Raw genomic sequence first — 15,738 nt, forward strand, 5'->3', positions numbered from 1 at the left:
GGAACTGATGACCTCAGATGTTAAGTCCCATAGTGCTCAGGGCCATTTGAACCATTTTTTTCATAATTTACGCATAACAACAAAAAACAAAAATTACATTTGAAGAATGAACTTATGGTACCGGCATACAACAAAATATTTAACTTGATTATTCTATGCTGCCATTCATGAATTCATCTACTGTACAGAAGCAGTTCTTCTGAATTAACGTTTTTACGTTTGTGCTATATCCTTCTCTTTTCAACTTCAAACTTTTGGGTAGTTTTTCGTAGAAAAGATCTTCAATGTGTCTTACACCACGGCGGCATCTCAGTTTAGCGGCGAATTGCGAAATAGTTTCGCAATTTCACGAGAAATGACTACGGGTACACTTTTTTTGATATCAAAATCCATTACATGTCCTGTCTTCCTTCACACTGATATCACTGTTTGGTGGGGCAGAACGCAAGTTCGATCTGCGACATTGCCTCACACACGCTGCTTTATGATAGGGTGCACTATCATAATGATACAAACAACTGTTCCTTCCTCTATTGTGCCCAATACGCAATGCTGTATAAAGTATTCATATCCTTTTGCATTTAGCGCTTTCTTAAGCGAAATAAGGGGACCATACCCCACGAACGATAAATACCTCCAGACCCTATCACTACATCCTCGGCCGGCCGGTGTGGCCGTGCGTTTCTGGGCGCTTCAGTCTGGAATCGCGTGACCGCTACGGTCGCAGGTTCGAATCCTGCCTCGGGCATGGATGTGTGTGATGTCCTTAGGTTAGTTAGGTTTAAGTAGTTCTAAGTTCTAGGGGACTGATGACCTCAGACGTTAAGTCCCATAGTGCTCAGAGCCATTTTTTTACTACATCCTCCGCACTTCGCTGTTGGTCACGTGATGACTTTGGCCTGTCGTCATTTGGGCGTTCTCTTTTGAACCATGGCGCAACAGCATTTCCTTCCTCAGCATTTTCCGAATTTTGTTATTAATCCACATTGGATCTTTTCGTCCTTAATCCACTTTCTTGGCGCATACTTCTCCAGAGCGCGATTTACAGTCGCTTAAACTTCGCCCATAATTCCTCTACGTCCATCATACAGGAACTAAATGATGTCCATTCATTGGCTAAGTATGTTGCTAACAACTACTTGCCTGCCCTTTCTAGAAGATAACTCTCCCGGGCTTCTTGACTGAATTTATCAACTTCAGTAAGCATCGGCTGGCCAGTGTGGCCGAGCGGTTCTAGGCGCTTCAGTCTGGAACCGTGCAACCGCTACAGTCGCAGGTTCGAATCCTGCCTCGGGCATGGATGTGTGTGATGTCCTTAGGTGAGTTAGGTTCAAATAGTTATGAGTTGAAGGGGACTGATGACCTCAGATGTTACGTCCCGTAGAGCTCAGAGCCATTTGAACATTTTTTCAATAAGCATCATCTCTGTGATGACATCATGATCACTAACTCCTGTCTCTATATTGATACTGTTGATAAGGTCAAGCTTGTTTGTAACTAAAAAGTCTTAAATATCTCACATTTCGTATGGGCTCCGGAACAAGCTGCTGAATTTAGTTTTCGGAAAAAGTGTTCAAAATGCCCCACAAGACTACCTGTCCGTACTCCTTGCAGTGAATCCATAGACGCGCCACACTCGGTAGGTTAAAGTCGCCTCCAACTAATATTGAATGATCTGGGTATTTCAGCGCTGTAAAACTGTCACGGCGGAATCGGATGGCCGGTAAAAATATCCAACAATGAACTTGATTTTGCCTAGACCTGTTATACGTAGCCGGCCGGAGTGGCCGAGCGGTTCTAGGCGCTCCAGACTGGAACCGCGCGACCGCTATGGCCGCAGGTTCGAATCCTGCCTCGGGCATGGAAGTGTGTGATATCCTTAGGTTAGTTAGGTTTAAGTAGTTCTAAGTTCTAGGGGACTGATGACCTCAGAAGTTAAGTTCCATAGTGCTCAGAGCCATTTGAACCATTTTGTTATACGTATCCAGATAACTTCACAGTCACACGAAAATTCGACTGCAATAAAGACAAGCTGCTCAGTACAGTTTTCGGAAAAAGTGTTTAGAAGTGCCCCACAAGACTACCTGTCCGTACTCCTTGCAATTAATCCATAGACTCGCCATATTCGGTATGTTAAAGTCGCCTCCAACTAATACTGAATGATCTGGGTAATTCAGCGCTGTAAAACCGTCAAGCGGAATCGGATGGTCGGTAAAAATATCCAACAATGAACTTGATTTCTCCTAGTTCTGTTATACACATCCAAATAACTTCACAGTCACACGAAAATTCGACCGCAATAAAGGCAATATTTTTGTCGACTGCAGTGAACACTCCCCCTCCTATGGAGCCTAATGAGTCTTTTCGACAGACGTTCCATGATTCGCTGAATATCTCAGGGCTATCTATGTAGGGTTTCAGCCAGCTCTGGGTCCCGACAATAATTTTAGCACAACCAAGTTCCCGAAGGACAGTAAATTTGGGAACTTTGTTACGAATACGTCGACAACTTACTGATAAAAGTTTGACAGTCGAGGTGTCTTTACTCTGAACGCGGTCTGATTTCTCTACCAGCATGTCGACTAGTGGGAGCTCATCAGAGTACCTCAAACTACCGCCTAGGCTAAAAAATACCTCAGGTGCACTCCACAAATGCTCTGTTACCCAAGAAGCTCCTTCTTATGTGTAGTGCACCCCCGACCTATCAATGGGAGTTCTACAGTTCTGCACCAAATAATGTAAGTCCAGGCATCTGCAGATAAGACTATTACAGAATCAATTAAGCCTCTGGCTGGGACCCTCCACTCGGTTCCAAACCAAAGAACCCTGATCAATTCCAGGAACAGTGCTGCGAATTTTGAGCTCTGCTTGCATCCCACATGCAAAGCCAGCATTCTTCACCACCTCCGCCAGCCACCTGTCTGAAGAGAGAATGGCCTCATAATGTCATTGGTGCCGATGTGAGCTGCAATTTGCAGGTGACTGAATCCTGCACGCTCGATAGCCACAGGCAGTGCCTCTTCCACATCCCAGATGACGACGACGTACCGAGTGCACAGTGGATTTGTTTTCAGCCCTGGACGCTATTTCTCTAAGGGCCCCCCCAAATCCCGTATAATAATGGAACTCCCGATAACTAGCAAACCCCTCCCCTCGTGTGTCTGCTCGGACCCTTCTGAAGGAGCAGCCACTTGTCCATTCATAGGGTGAAGGCAAAAGACCAGATGGCCGGCTTCCACATTGACCCTCCACTTCGAGCGACGTGTTATCCTGCACTGGGTACACTGGAAGGTGTCTCGGCAGCAAAGCCCTTGAGAGAAACAAACGGCACCTGAGGTGCCCCACGCGTCACGTCAGGTTCTGTGCCACTGATGCGCTCTGAAGCAGCATCCTGAAGACGGCAGATTGTAGTCAAAAGTGCCTTAAGCTGTTCGTGAACGGCGGTCAGCTTCTCCTCGTCCGCACACAGCTCGCACACATCGTATCGATCCCAGTACGACTGACTTAAGAAGTAAACTACACTACTAGCTATTAAAAATACTACACCACGAAGATGACGTGCTACAGACGCGAAATTTAACCGCAGGACGAAAATGCTATGATATGCAAATGATTAGCTTCTCAGAGCATTCACATAAGGTTGGCGGCCGTGGCGATAGCTACAACGTGCTGACATGAGGAAAGTTTCCAACCGATTTCTCATACACAAACAGCAGTTGACCGGCGTTGCCTGGTGAAACGTTGTTGTGATGCCTTGTGTAAGGAGGAGAAATGCGTACCATCACGTTTCCGACTTTGAGAAAGGTCGGATTGTAGCCTATCGCGATTGCGGTTTATCGTATCGCGACACTGCTGCTCACGTTGGTCGAGATACAATGACTGTTAGCAGAATATGGAATCGGTGGGTTCAGGAGGGGAATACGGAACGCCGTGCTGGATCTCAACGGCCTCAAATCACTAGCAGTCGAGATGACAGGCATCTTATCCGCATGGCTGTAACGGATCGTGCAACCACGTCTCGATCCCTGAGTCAGCAGATGGGGACGTTTGCAAGACAACAACCATCTGCACGAACAGTTCGACGACGTTTGCAGCAACATGGACTATCAGCTCGGAGACCACGGCTGCGGTTACCCTTGACGCTGCATCACAGACAGGAGCTCCTGCGATGATGTACTCAACGACGAACCTGGGTGCACGAATGGCAAAACGTCATTTTTTCGGATGAATCCAGGTTCTGTTTACAGCACCATGATGGTCGCATCCATGTTTGGCGACATCGCGGTGAACTCACATTGGAAGCGTGTATTCGTCGTCGCCATACTGGCGTATCACCCGGCGTGATGGTATGGGGTGCCATTGGTTACCCGTCTCAGTCACATATTGTTCGCATTGACGGCACTTTGTGTGAACAGTGGACGTTACATTTCAGATGTGTTACGACCCGTGGCTTTACCCTTCATTCGATCCCTGCGAAACCCTACATTTCAGCAGGATAATGCACGACCGTATGTTGCAGGTCCTGTACGGGCCTTTCTGGATACAGAAAACGTTCGACTGCTGCCGTGGCCGGCACATTCTCCACATATCTCACCAATTGAAAACGTCTGGTCAATGGTGGCCGAGCAACTGGCTCGTCATAATACGCCAGTCACTACTCTCGATAAACAGTGGTATTGTGTTGAAGCTGCATGGGCAGCTGTACCTGTACACGCCATCCAAGCTGTTTGACTCAATGCCCAGGCGTATCAAGGGCGTTATCACGGCGAGAGGTGGTTGTTCTGGGCACTGATTTCTCAGGATCTATGCACGCAAATTGCGTGAAAATGTAATCACATGTCAGTTCTAGTATAATATATTTGTCCAATGAATACCCGTTTATCGTCTGCATTTCTTCTTGGTGTAACAATTTTAATGGCCAGTGGTGTATAAAAGCACAGAGAGAACCCCGAGATGCGACACGGTATAGTGTGATAAGTCATTCCAAATCACTCGTTTCCAGTCATCCACTGTCCAATGGCGTCTCTCTTTACACGACCTTAAGTATCGCATAGCATTGACAGCAGAAATACGTGGCTTATGAGGAACTGTTCGACCACAGTCCCCCATTCTTTTTAACTTCCTACGCTCAGTCACTGTGCTTGCTGGACTGCAGGCAGCACTTTGGAATTCACGACTGATTCCTTCTGCTGATTTCAAGCAACTTTTTACAAACACTCGCCACAATACTCGACGGTCTCTGTCCATCAGTGCATAAGGTCTACTTGGTCTCGCTTTAACTGCCGTTGTTTCTTGGCGTTTCCGCTTCACAATCACTTACCAACAGTGGACTTGGACAGCGTCTGAAAGGCTGAAATGTTCCTGATGGATCTGTTTCTCAGGTGACACCGAATGACTAGTCCGCGTTCGAAGTCACTGAGCTCTCCTTATCGATCCATTCTGCTGTTACTGCCTCTCTACCGACAGCACAATACTCTCTTTTTTTTTAAGTTTTTTAATAGAGGTGGAGCCCCTCCACGCCCACACCGGCATGATGGCCAACTCAGTAGGTCTACTGCCATCTCTGCGTAAGGGTTAGTTTTCACTAATGTGAGGTGTCGCAGGATGTGGGTACTGCGATGTTTGCGTACGTCTGGTTAAGGTTAACCATTAATACGCGCTCATCTGGAGACAGATTGGGTCGAAGTCGAACGAAGGGTAGCGGTTTGAAGGGCAGAGGAAAAAAAGTGCCAAGGCAAGGACCAAGGGAAAAAAAACCTCTGCGATAGTTAGGTCGGGTGGTAAGAGCAGTAGCGGATGTCTTGCTGCCTGCGATAGGTCATGCAAGGATAGGCTTTGTTAGTAGTGGGTATCTTGCATGTCGATACCTTTGACGTTTTGCGGTGGTGTTGCTCTGAGGCTGCCGCTGGGTTCCGGTGTAGAGCTCTCCTTCAGCGCCAGCAACCTGCAACAGTTAGGTTTATCATCGTTTTTGTGTCCGATAGGTCATATATCGGATGCACGGTGTAAGGTGACGTTGGAGGTTTGTTTGTGCGTCAGTGGGCGAGCTCGTCGGTGTCCCCCGCTCCCGCCTTCTTTTATACAGGCGGATCCCCATGTCGTGACATCTGGTGGTCAATCTCGCATTACTTAGGGGTGTCCAGATACCTTGGTCGGATAGTGTATGTTTGTCTGTGGTAACTGCAGCTACTTTTTAAGCTTTCTTAGTGGTGGTAGATATACATATGACGCAACCAGCAACATTTTACATGATTGCATAAAAAATTCTGTAACTACTTAACACAGATTATGTCATAGAAATTCCCTGTGGAAACGCATTCTAACTATGTGTGTGATAATTCTGTAAGTTGTATTTTGTGATGTAAGGATAATTGAGATATTAGGGAGAAATCTGCATTTCAAATTGCTTGGTGTCTTGTACATTGTGAGTTAGCGATGTGATACCACACTTACGAACACAGCCCTGCCAAGGCTATCTTGCACCTCTGACACAACTGCCAATGTTGCACCCCTCTCTCTCCACCCCGTAAAACTATATTTCTGCGCCGGCCGTTGTGGCCGTGCGGTTAAAGGCGATTCAGTCTGGAACTGCGTGACCGCTACGGTCGCAGGTTCGAATCCTGCCTCGGGCATGGATGTGTGTGATGTCCTTAGGTTAGTTAGGTTTAATTACTTCTAAGTTCTAGGCGACTGATGACCTCAGAAGTTAAGTCGCGCTGTGCTCAGAGCCATTTGAACTATACTTCTGCAATTTTTTCTACGCAGAATGAGCAAATTTTGTTAGTCAGTCTGATTAAAAAGAAGCATAATTGAAAAAAATATTGCGTAAATAAACTATATCGCTAAAAATATTGCACACAGTTAATTAAATCTATTATTAAAGTGAATAAATTACGAACTGTATAATCTTCTTAAAAGAGCTGAAAGTAATCGAAATGAGGATCTTATTGGCACGAGTGATAGGTACAGTGAAACATGGTATCTAACAAGATTGGTACAACAACTACATGGGCATATTTAGCAAATAGATTAGTAAACTTAAGACTTCTGGTGTTTCAGCTTGTGTCAGACTTTCATTCACCCTAGGATAACAACAAAATACCTAACCTACTGCCATACGTCCTGCAGCAGATCCTAGGTTAGAGCAGCTGATGACAAATAGCAGAGCATACATTTTTTTAAGCGAGGAGTCAACTTAGATGATGATAACAGTAATGGCTAAATTTCTTAGTGTGCACTTTTGTGCAAGAAAATCAGCACTGTGTTCCCCTTTCAGCTTAGTATTTTCGTAAATGTGGAAAATGGTGAGTTGCACTGTGGTTCCGATCCACGTTAAATTTTAGGTCCCATTTAACTACTTAGGTAAGTCAGTTGAAAGGTCAGAGGAAGGCAATGGCATACCACCTCTAACAGGACCACGCCCAGTAAAGCACTGTGTTGTTTAAACCAACCTCTGGGTTGATGAGAGCTTTACCTTTATTATAGTGTAAGATCTACGGCATGCACAGGTAGTTCACTACAGTTTCATAATACAATTTTCTCATAAAAATTCCTTTTTACAGTCTATTCTGTTACAAAAAGGATGATATTTTTCTTTTTCATTTGTTCCGCCTTTGAGGACTGTGCGTGTCCCGCCAGTTGCAAAGCATAGTTTCAACTGCGTATGATTTGATTTTTACGATCCTACGTAACGGAACATCTCGAAATACTAAGGTATTTTCGTTATTGATCCAGGAAATACTGAGCTGTCACCAAAGGAACGTGTCTCCTGTCTTTTTCATTCTGACGTAATATTTACTGTTACCATTTTTTACCAATAGCTACAGGCCTATGTATGTTTGCTAAACTAAGTGAAATAAGCCCGAGAATCGAAGAAAGATCTCTGAGCTGGTTGCGGAGGTATTTATGCCTTAGAATGATCTAATACATTTATGGTGAACGAGAATTCCACTGACTGACTTTCAGAGGTGGTAGCATGGGACAAAACAGAACAAGAAAAGCATATCCAGTTAATATGGGCTCTAAGATGCATACTCTAAGAGCAATGCGCACTTGTTCGGCAGAAGAGATTGTTTCACAGCAGCGAAGATGGCCAAGTGCTTGTAGCTGTTAAGGTACGCACCTCAAAGCCCGTGTCTACAGGATGCTTTTTTTAGTCCGTACTGCTACCTCTCAAAATACGGAAAGCAAACAGCTTTCATTAGAACAGATGTGTCTCACTGTAGTGAAGTTAGGTAATTAGTTGCATATTTATACATAATTTGAATGATTCTTTTATCAAAATGATGTGGAACGAGTGTCTATAGGATATATATATATATATATATATATATATGATTCAAATGCTCTAAGCACTATGGGACTTAACATCTGAGGTCATCAGTCCCCTAGACTTAGAATTACTTAAACCTAACTAATCTAAGGACACCACACACATCCATGGCTGAGGCAGGATTCGAACCTGCGGCCGTAGCAGCACCTCGGTTCCAGACTGAAGCGCCTAGAACCGCCCAGCCACAACGGCCGGCCTCGATTTTAGCTTTTGCCCTGTAAGTTCTAGGTGTTTCCTAAACGTCATGGATGTGTCGAGAGTCACACACAACTATTTGGGGTGCCGACTATGTCGTAATCTTTTGTTGCGCAGATTATATTAGTAAAGAACGGTGTCCCATTGGGCTCTGTTGTTGTCCCACTTTTATTTAATTTGTTCACTTGCGACACCGTCACTACTGATTTTTTTAAAGTTTAGCTACCCCGACGACCTGGCTGTAACATCTCAAAGGATCACAGACGAAAAAGGTGAACAAACACTTGCTAACGACCTAGAAAAGCTCGACCATTATTACAAAAAGTGGAGACTTTGTTCGAACCCTAATAAAACAGAAATCAGCTCATTCCACGTAACCAAAAAAACGAGAAACAGATAATTAAAAATAACCGTTTACGTTGTTTGGCAGTTGCTTAATGCAGTACAGATACCGAAACAATATAAAGATACCCAAGCATGACATACTGAAAACGTTTGTTATAGAGAAATCTCGTAGTGAGTTACATACTAAAATTCTGTAGTCTTAAAATCCTCGTAATTCATCGAGGTTTAAATCTGATGATCAACAAACATCTTAAATTTCAGCTCCCTTTATGGATTTCGACGTATGTCTGCTATATAACTTTGTATATTCGTTTTGCTTAAAACTCGCCACTTTCAAAGCAAGGATCAAAACATTCGATCATACTTCTGTAGCTCTGCCCAGTTTTGAGGCTACGTAAAAAGATGTGATAAAGTTAAACATAAAAAAGAAATACCTTTTAGTTAACATTTCGTAAATTCTCGCACTTATTCTTACATGATGGATGTACACTTCCAGTCACGTTAATTAGACCAGTTGTCAAAAGTCTGAATAAGCACTTTTTGCAGCTCCAACCGCTGCGAGACGTACAGCAATAGACTCAGTGAAGTTCCCGGAGGCACTGACAGAGATTTGGAGCCTTGTTGAGTCCAGTGCCATGGCTAGCTGTGCTATGTTTCTCGGTTGAGAATATATGGCCCGAACAGCCCGATCGTGGTTCTCCACAGATTCTCGATTGGGTTTAAATCTGGAGGCCAGGGAACACGGTAAACCCGTCCTGCTGCTCTTCGAAACACGAACACTGCGAGCTGTGTGGCACGTTGGATAGTCTTGTTGGTAGGTGCCATTGTGCTGAGGAAAAACCAACTGCATGTAGGGGTGGACATGGTCCCCGAGGATAGATACATACTTGTGTTGGTCCATTGTACATTCCAGAATGACTAGATCAGTCAGGAAATACCACAAAAACATTCCCCAGTGGCGCAGTGGTTAGACACTGGACCCGCATTCGGGAGGACGACGGTTCAATCCTGCGTCCGGCCATACTGATTTAGGTTTTCCGTGATTTCCCTAAATCGCTCCAGGCAAATGCCGGGATGGTTCCTTTCAAAGGGCACGGCCGACTTCCTTCCCCGTCCTTCCCTAATCCGATGAGACCGATGACCTCGCTGTCTGGTCTCCTTCCCTAAACAACTCAACCCAACATAATGCTCCATCCTGCAGCCTGGATCCTTCCTGCTGTTTTTGGAGGGTGTTTGCTGTCAGATGTTCCCGCCATCCACGAGAAAGGCCATCTGTCCAATGGAGCATAAAATGTGATTCATCTGAAAGGGCCACTTGTCGCCACTCAGTGAGCATTCTGTTGCGATACTGGCGTGTAAATTTCAGTCTTCGTAGCCGATTAACGGCAATTGGCATGGGCATATGAAACAGGCGCCTGTTGCGGAGTCCCATACACAGCAACGTTCGCTGAATGGTCGTTGAGGAGACCAATTGGTTCATCTGGACAGTCGTATGATGAACAGTTGCATTTCTGTTCGCCTGTACACATCTCCACAACCGTTTTTCACATCTGTCATCATCTAAGGCCCGCGGTGCACCACAGATTACTTGGTGCCAGTTTTGGCTAGCGCCCTTTTACTAGGCACGGTTTTCTTCACCCACAGTGGCACGCGAGCAGGAGACAGGCTTACCCATTTCGGAAATGCTTGCACCCTTGGCCTGAAAGCCAATGATCATGCTGATGATCATACTGCCCGTTTGGGCGCCAGATAAATCGCTCAATCTCCGTACTACGACACGCTATACATACCTCTCACTGCTAATGCTGCCGCCTGCCGCCCATGAGTGGTTACTGGACGTTGACGTCGAACATAGGTGGTGGTCACTTTAATGTGATTGGAGAGTGTATAATGACACTTACGTTTGAATTCGTAATATGTAGATACAAATAAACGCTCTCAAATAGAATGAAATTTGCATTTGCTTTATGAGGTGATGTTTAGTTTGTGGGGCGTTCAACTGTGCGGTCATCAGTGCCCGTACCAAGTCCCAATTTTTTACACAGTCCAACGTAGCCACTGTCTCGACTGATGAGGATGATGATGAAATGATGAGGACAACACAAACATCCAGTCCCCGAGCAGAGAAAATTCTCAACCCGGCCGGGAATCGAACCCAAGATCCCGCGACCCAGAGGTAGCAATGCTAGCCACTAGACCACGATCTGCAGACTTTGTTTTGTGAGGATAACACTCCTTAGGTAAAGCATGTAAATTCGCCGGCTTAGCTTCGAAAAATATGTTTGCGTTTTTTTGGTTTTTTAAGCAACTTTACTTGTTGGGCGAAATACATTCTAAGACAAAAAAATCGCACCGCGAAGGAAATAGCCGAATGGGAGGAAATCGGTAATATGAAGCAGTGTATAGACAAACAAATGATTACAGTTTCAAAAACCTGGATGATTTATTCAAGAGAAAGAATTTCGCAAATTGAGTGAATCAGTAATGCGTTGAACCCCTGGCAGAATTGCTAGGTGTCCTCCTGAGAGATATCGAGCCAAATTCTGTCCAATTGGCGCGGTAGATTGTCAAAATCCCAAGCTGGTCGCAGGGTCTTGTCCATAATGCTTCAAACGTTCAGAATTGGGGATAGACCAGGTGACCTTGCTGGCCACGCCAGGGTTTCTCAAGCATGAAGCCAAACGGACAGGCATCGTCTTGATGATTTGTAAGCCTGGGACGGCTTGTCATGAAGGGCATAGAATGTCAACATACCGCTACGCTATAAGGGTGCTGCGGATGACAACCAAAGGGATCCTGATATGAAATGAAATGGCACACCTGACCACACTATCGTTGTCAGGCTGTATGAAGGGCAGCAGTCATACTGGTACCCCAACACTGTCCGGGGCGTCTACGGACACGTGTTCGGCCTGGAATCTCATTGACAGGAGTTGAATTGCTGTTACTGATGCGTCCTGCTTCGAAGCGAGCACCGATGACCAGTGAAGACGTGACTGAAGGCACCTCAGACAGCGGTGTGATACCAACCTGCTTGTCGCCCGTCATACGGCCCAAGAGCCAGGAGTGATGGTCTGGGGTGTCATTTCTTTTCCCTTTGGTTATCATCCGCGGCACCCTTGCAACACAGCAGTATGTTGACGCTATTCTGCTCCCAGTTCTGTTGCCCTTCATGAACAGCCACCCTGAGCTTACATTGCAGCAAGATAATGCCCGCCTGTGTACGCCGAGAGCTTCTGCCGCCTGTCTTCGTGCTTGTCAAACACTACCTTGGCCAGCAAGGTCGCCGGATCTCTCCGCAATTGATAGTGTTTGGAGCGTTATGGGCAGGACCCTCCAACCAGCTCGGGATTTTGACGATTGGGCAGAATTTGGCACGATAGCCCTCAGGAGCACACCAACAACTCAATCAATCAATGCAGGACCCTCAATCAATCAATGCAGGGCCCTCCAACCAACTCGGGATTTTGACGATTGGACAGAATTTGGCACGATATCCCTCAGGAGCACATCAATTACTCAATCAATCAATGCAGGGCCCTCCAACCAACTCGGGATTTTGACAATTGGACAGAATTTGGCACGATATCCCTCAGGAGCACATCAACAGCTCAATCAATCAATGCCAAGCCGAATACCAGGGTAAGGGCCGTAGGTGTACCCACGTATTATTGACTTGCTCAATTTATGAAGCTCTCCCTCTTGAATAAATCATCTAGTTTTTCTGAAACTGTAATCATCACATCTAGCGATTTCCTTAACACTTAGATAATTCCTTCGTAGTGCGTCGTTTCTTCTTCTTCGAGCGTGTTACTTCCTTTCACACATCTTTCGGTGTAAACAAATGTAGCCCAAGATTTCACATTTGTTATAAGGAAGCACTTACTATTAATACTACAGTTAAGGTAAAGATAAACTGAACAGTATTCCAGAAGTCGTCTATAAATGGCTGCCGCCTCCAGTCAGCTGAATACTATGATGTTATGTGCAGTCTGTATTATCTTAGGTGTGAAGTTGTGTGTCCACTAGCAAGCAAATCCTGCAAGTGTATGCTGAGATGTTTACATCAGAATAACAACTAGCGCAAAATTATTTCTGCAAGTCGATTGGGAAAATTAATTTTAGGAACTTGTTGCATGTGCAGGGTGTGGCAGAAAAACGAACGTTTTTAATATGTGCTTAAAAATGTAATGGTATTATTGGAAAAAGTAATTGTTTTTAACACGTGTAAGTTTCAAGTAGGTACGCCATTTTCTGGAGCGCTGCAGCGAGTCTGAACCCGCTGCGGCTGCGGAGGTCTTTCTGAAAAACAGTGACTGTGTTGGGCCAACCTTAGATGGAATGATCCTGTACCACCGGCATATGCAATAAGGTTAAGTACTTAAACTGAGGTCGCTAGCAAGGGCCAGAAGTTGTGCAAAATGTTTTAACCAACAGTACAAAGCGTTCTGAGAGACAAACTGCGGCAGCAGTGGATTTGTCCAATTGCAGTGTGCATAGAATTTTACAGAATGATTTAAAGCTGCAACCGTACAAGGCACATGTTGTACAACAGTTAAATGATAACCATTATGAAAAGCGAATGACGCTGTCTGTTGAACTGTCGACCAAAATTAGGGACAATGAAAGCTTCTTAAATTTGCTACGGATGAGTGACGAGCCATATATTCATCTGCGTGGTTACAGCAAACAAAACCCGGCGTTACTCGTGCGACGATAAACCTCATGAACTCCATCGACGCCCCTTCCGTGACCAGAAAATCAGTGTGGTGCACTATCTTTTCGACAGGCACTACAGGGCCTTTCTTTTTTGAGGATGGACATAGACGTGCAACCACAGCCACATCTCAGCGGGATGCTGCCATGGTTGGCACACTCCTCGCACCTGAACTTGAACAGATACCTGCAAATGAGTATTGGTTTCAGCAAGATGGTGCTAGAGGCCTACGTGTCATTGTGCTCAGATTTCAATGGCGGCATTGCGCAGAACGTTTGGTAACCACATCATCAAGGACTGGCGACATTTTGTATCCTCCCAGATCTCCCAACTCATTGGTCCCTGATTACTTCCTTTGTAGGATCCTGAAATACAGGGTGTATGATAAACATCTACAAACAACTGCAGAACTGAGAGACACGATTCGTGCATAAATCAGAAGCATTCGTATAGAGACGGTGGCCACCTACAAGACGTCATTTTCAGAACATGAACAATGCGTGAAATGACCATACGCAAGTTTTTCGTTGCTGTGACTGAAAATGTTTTACAATATAATCTTCGAGCTGTTTCGCTATATCCAAATGGACCGGTTTTTCTGCCACACCCTGTACTTCCGGAAGTGTTTCCACCAGCCCTCGAGCGGGTGCATGTATCCTTCTTACGGTACCGGCCACGAGGCGTACGGTGTACTCCCTACCAACCTATCACCTACCTATCGCTTCAGTGGAGCCGTATTCAAGGAATACCTCATTTATTAGTATTTTTATTTCAACTTGTTTAATTGAAATTCTTTGCTAGAGCTGGCATCCTTCTAATAGAATTATATACAGGGATCCATAAAATATAAAAGTCTGCTTACTTTATGAAATAATTCATTTTTGTTTTATTATTTAAACTGAAAGTTTCTTTTATTAAGATTCACAATTTTAACTTTATTACAATAAACAAAAAACTCAAATAAATTCTTTTATCAGCTGCAGTATATTTTTACTCAGCCGGCTCAGAATAACTGTGTTGACACTTCTCACATGTGATTTTAACATGTTGTTTGCATAAAAATGTTGACTCATATTACATTTCATTATGGTCGTTACGTTCTTTGCCCGCCCACATGTGACACACCGTCTACACTTTTTCGGATTGTGCTCTTTTTCCTCCATCTCGTTCTGTGGTCCACGGTACCTCTGATAGGAAGCGCTGACGTTTGTTGTAAGGCACCGCAGTTTTGATCGCTCTTGAAGGTGTGGTTTCATCAGGGATAAGGCGAACTACTTCAGAAATAATCGTCTGGGAGACCTGGCGCTATTCTTGTTGTAATTAGACAGCTTGTGAGTTTATTCCCGCCGTATCCATCAGAGAATAGAATACCACAAACGGCCTTCACTTCGTAATGCTAGCGGCAGAATATGCCCCACACACCTTGTCCACAGTATCGACACCTTCTCCTTCGTTATAAACGTTACAATATATGGCTTCCCAGTAACTTCCCATACTGATCCATCATCTTGTATAGTGGAGAGCAATGCAACTGCTTTTGTTTTTCTTTGGGACAAAGAAGATATCCTTTTGGTACCAAAAGAGAGATGATGATGCTGTCGAGCCTTGGAAGGTAGAATTTCTTGGGGAACCTCTTTTTTGTTTTTCTTCAGTGTCTATATGAACGTCAGTTGCTGTTCTAATAATGACAAAGCTAATGCGTAGCTTGTTTACCAGTTGACCATGGTCATATTTCTTTTGAAACCCTCGAATGTGAATGGCCAGTCTCTTGACAATTTATGTAGGTGTATTGGAAACCTGATACGGTCCTGGAGGCAGCTTTCCACAGTACAGCTTTATTTTGATAGTATAGAAAGGCTTGGCATCAGCTAACAGAAAGAGTTTGATGTCACATTGTGCTGGCTTGTTAAGTATATAGTAAACAAAACTGGAACGTTCAAGGCAAGCCAGCAGTTTTTCGTCTATGGCGACAAATTAACTGAGACTTTGCAAGTAGCCACAAACTTCTCCAGAATTACGGAGGTGGCTGCTAATTTGTCATTTGATTTTCTCGAATGCCAAGTGTTCTTGTCTTCCAAACATAGTAAACATCTAAGCAGGACGAAAACCTCTTGAAACTCATCACAGCATGGGTTATTTTCATTCCTGA

The sequence above is a fragment of the Schistocerca serialis genome, chromosome 8 (genome assembly GCF_023864345.2).
Source record: "Schistocerca serialis cubense isolate TAMUIC-IGC-003099 chromosome 8, iqSchSeri2.2, whole genome shotgun sequence".
Lineage (NCBI taxonomy): Eukaryota > Metazoa > Arthropoda > Insecta > Orthoptera > Acrididae > Schistocerca > Schistocerca serialis.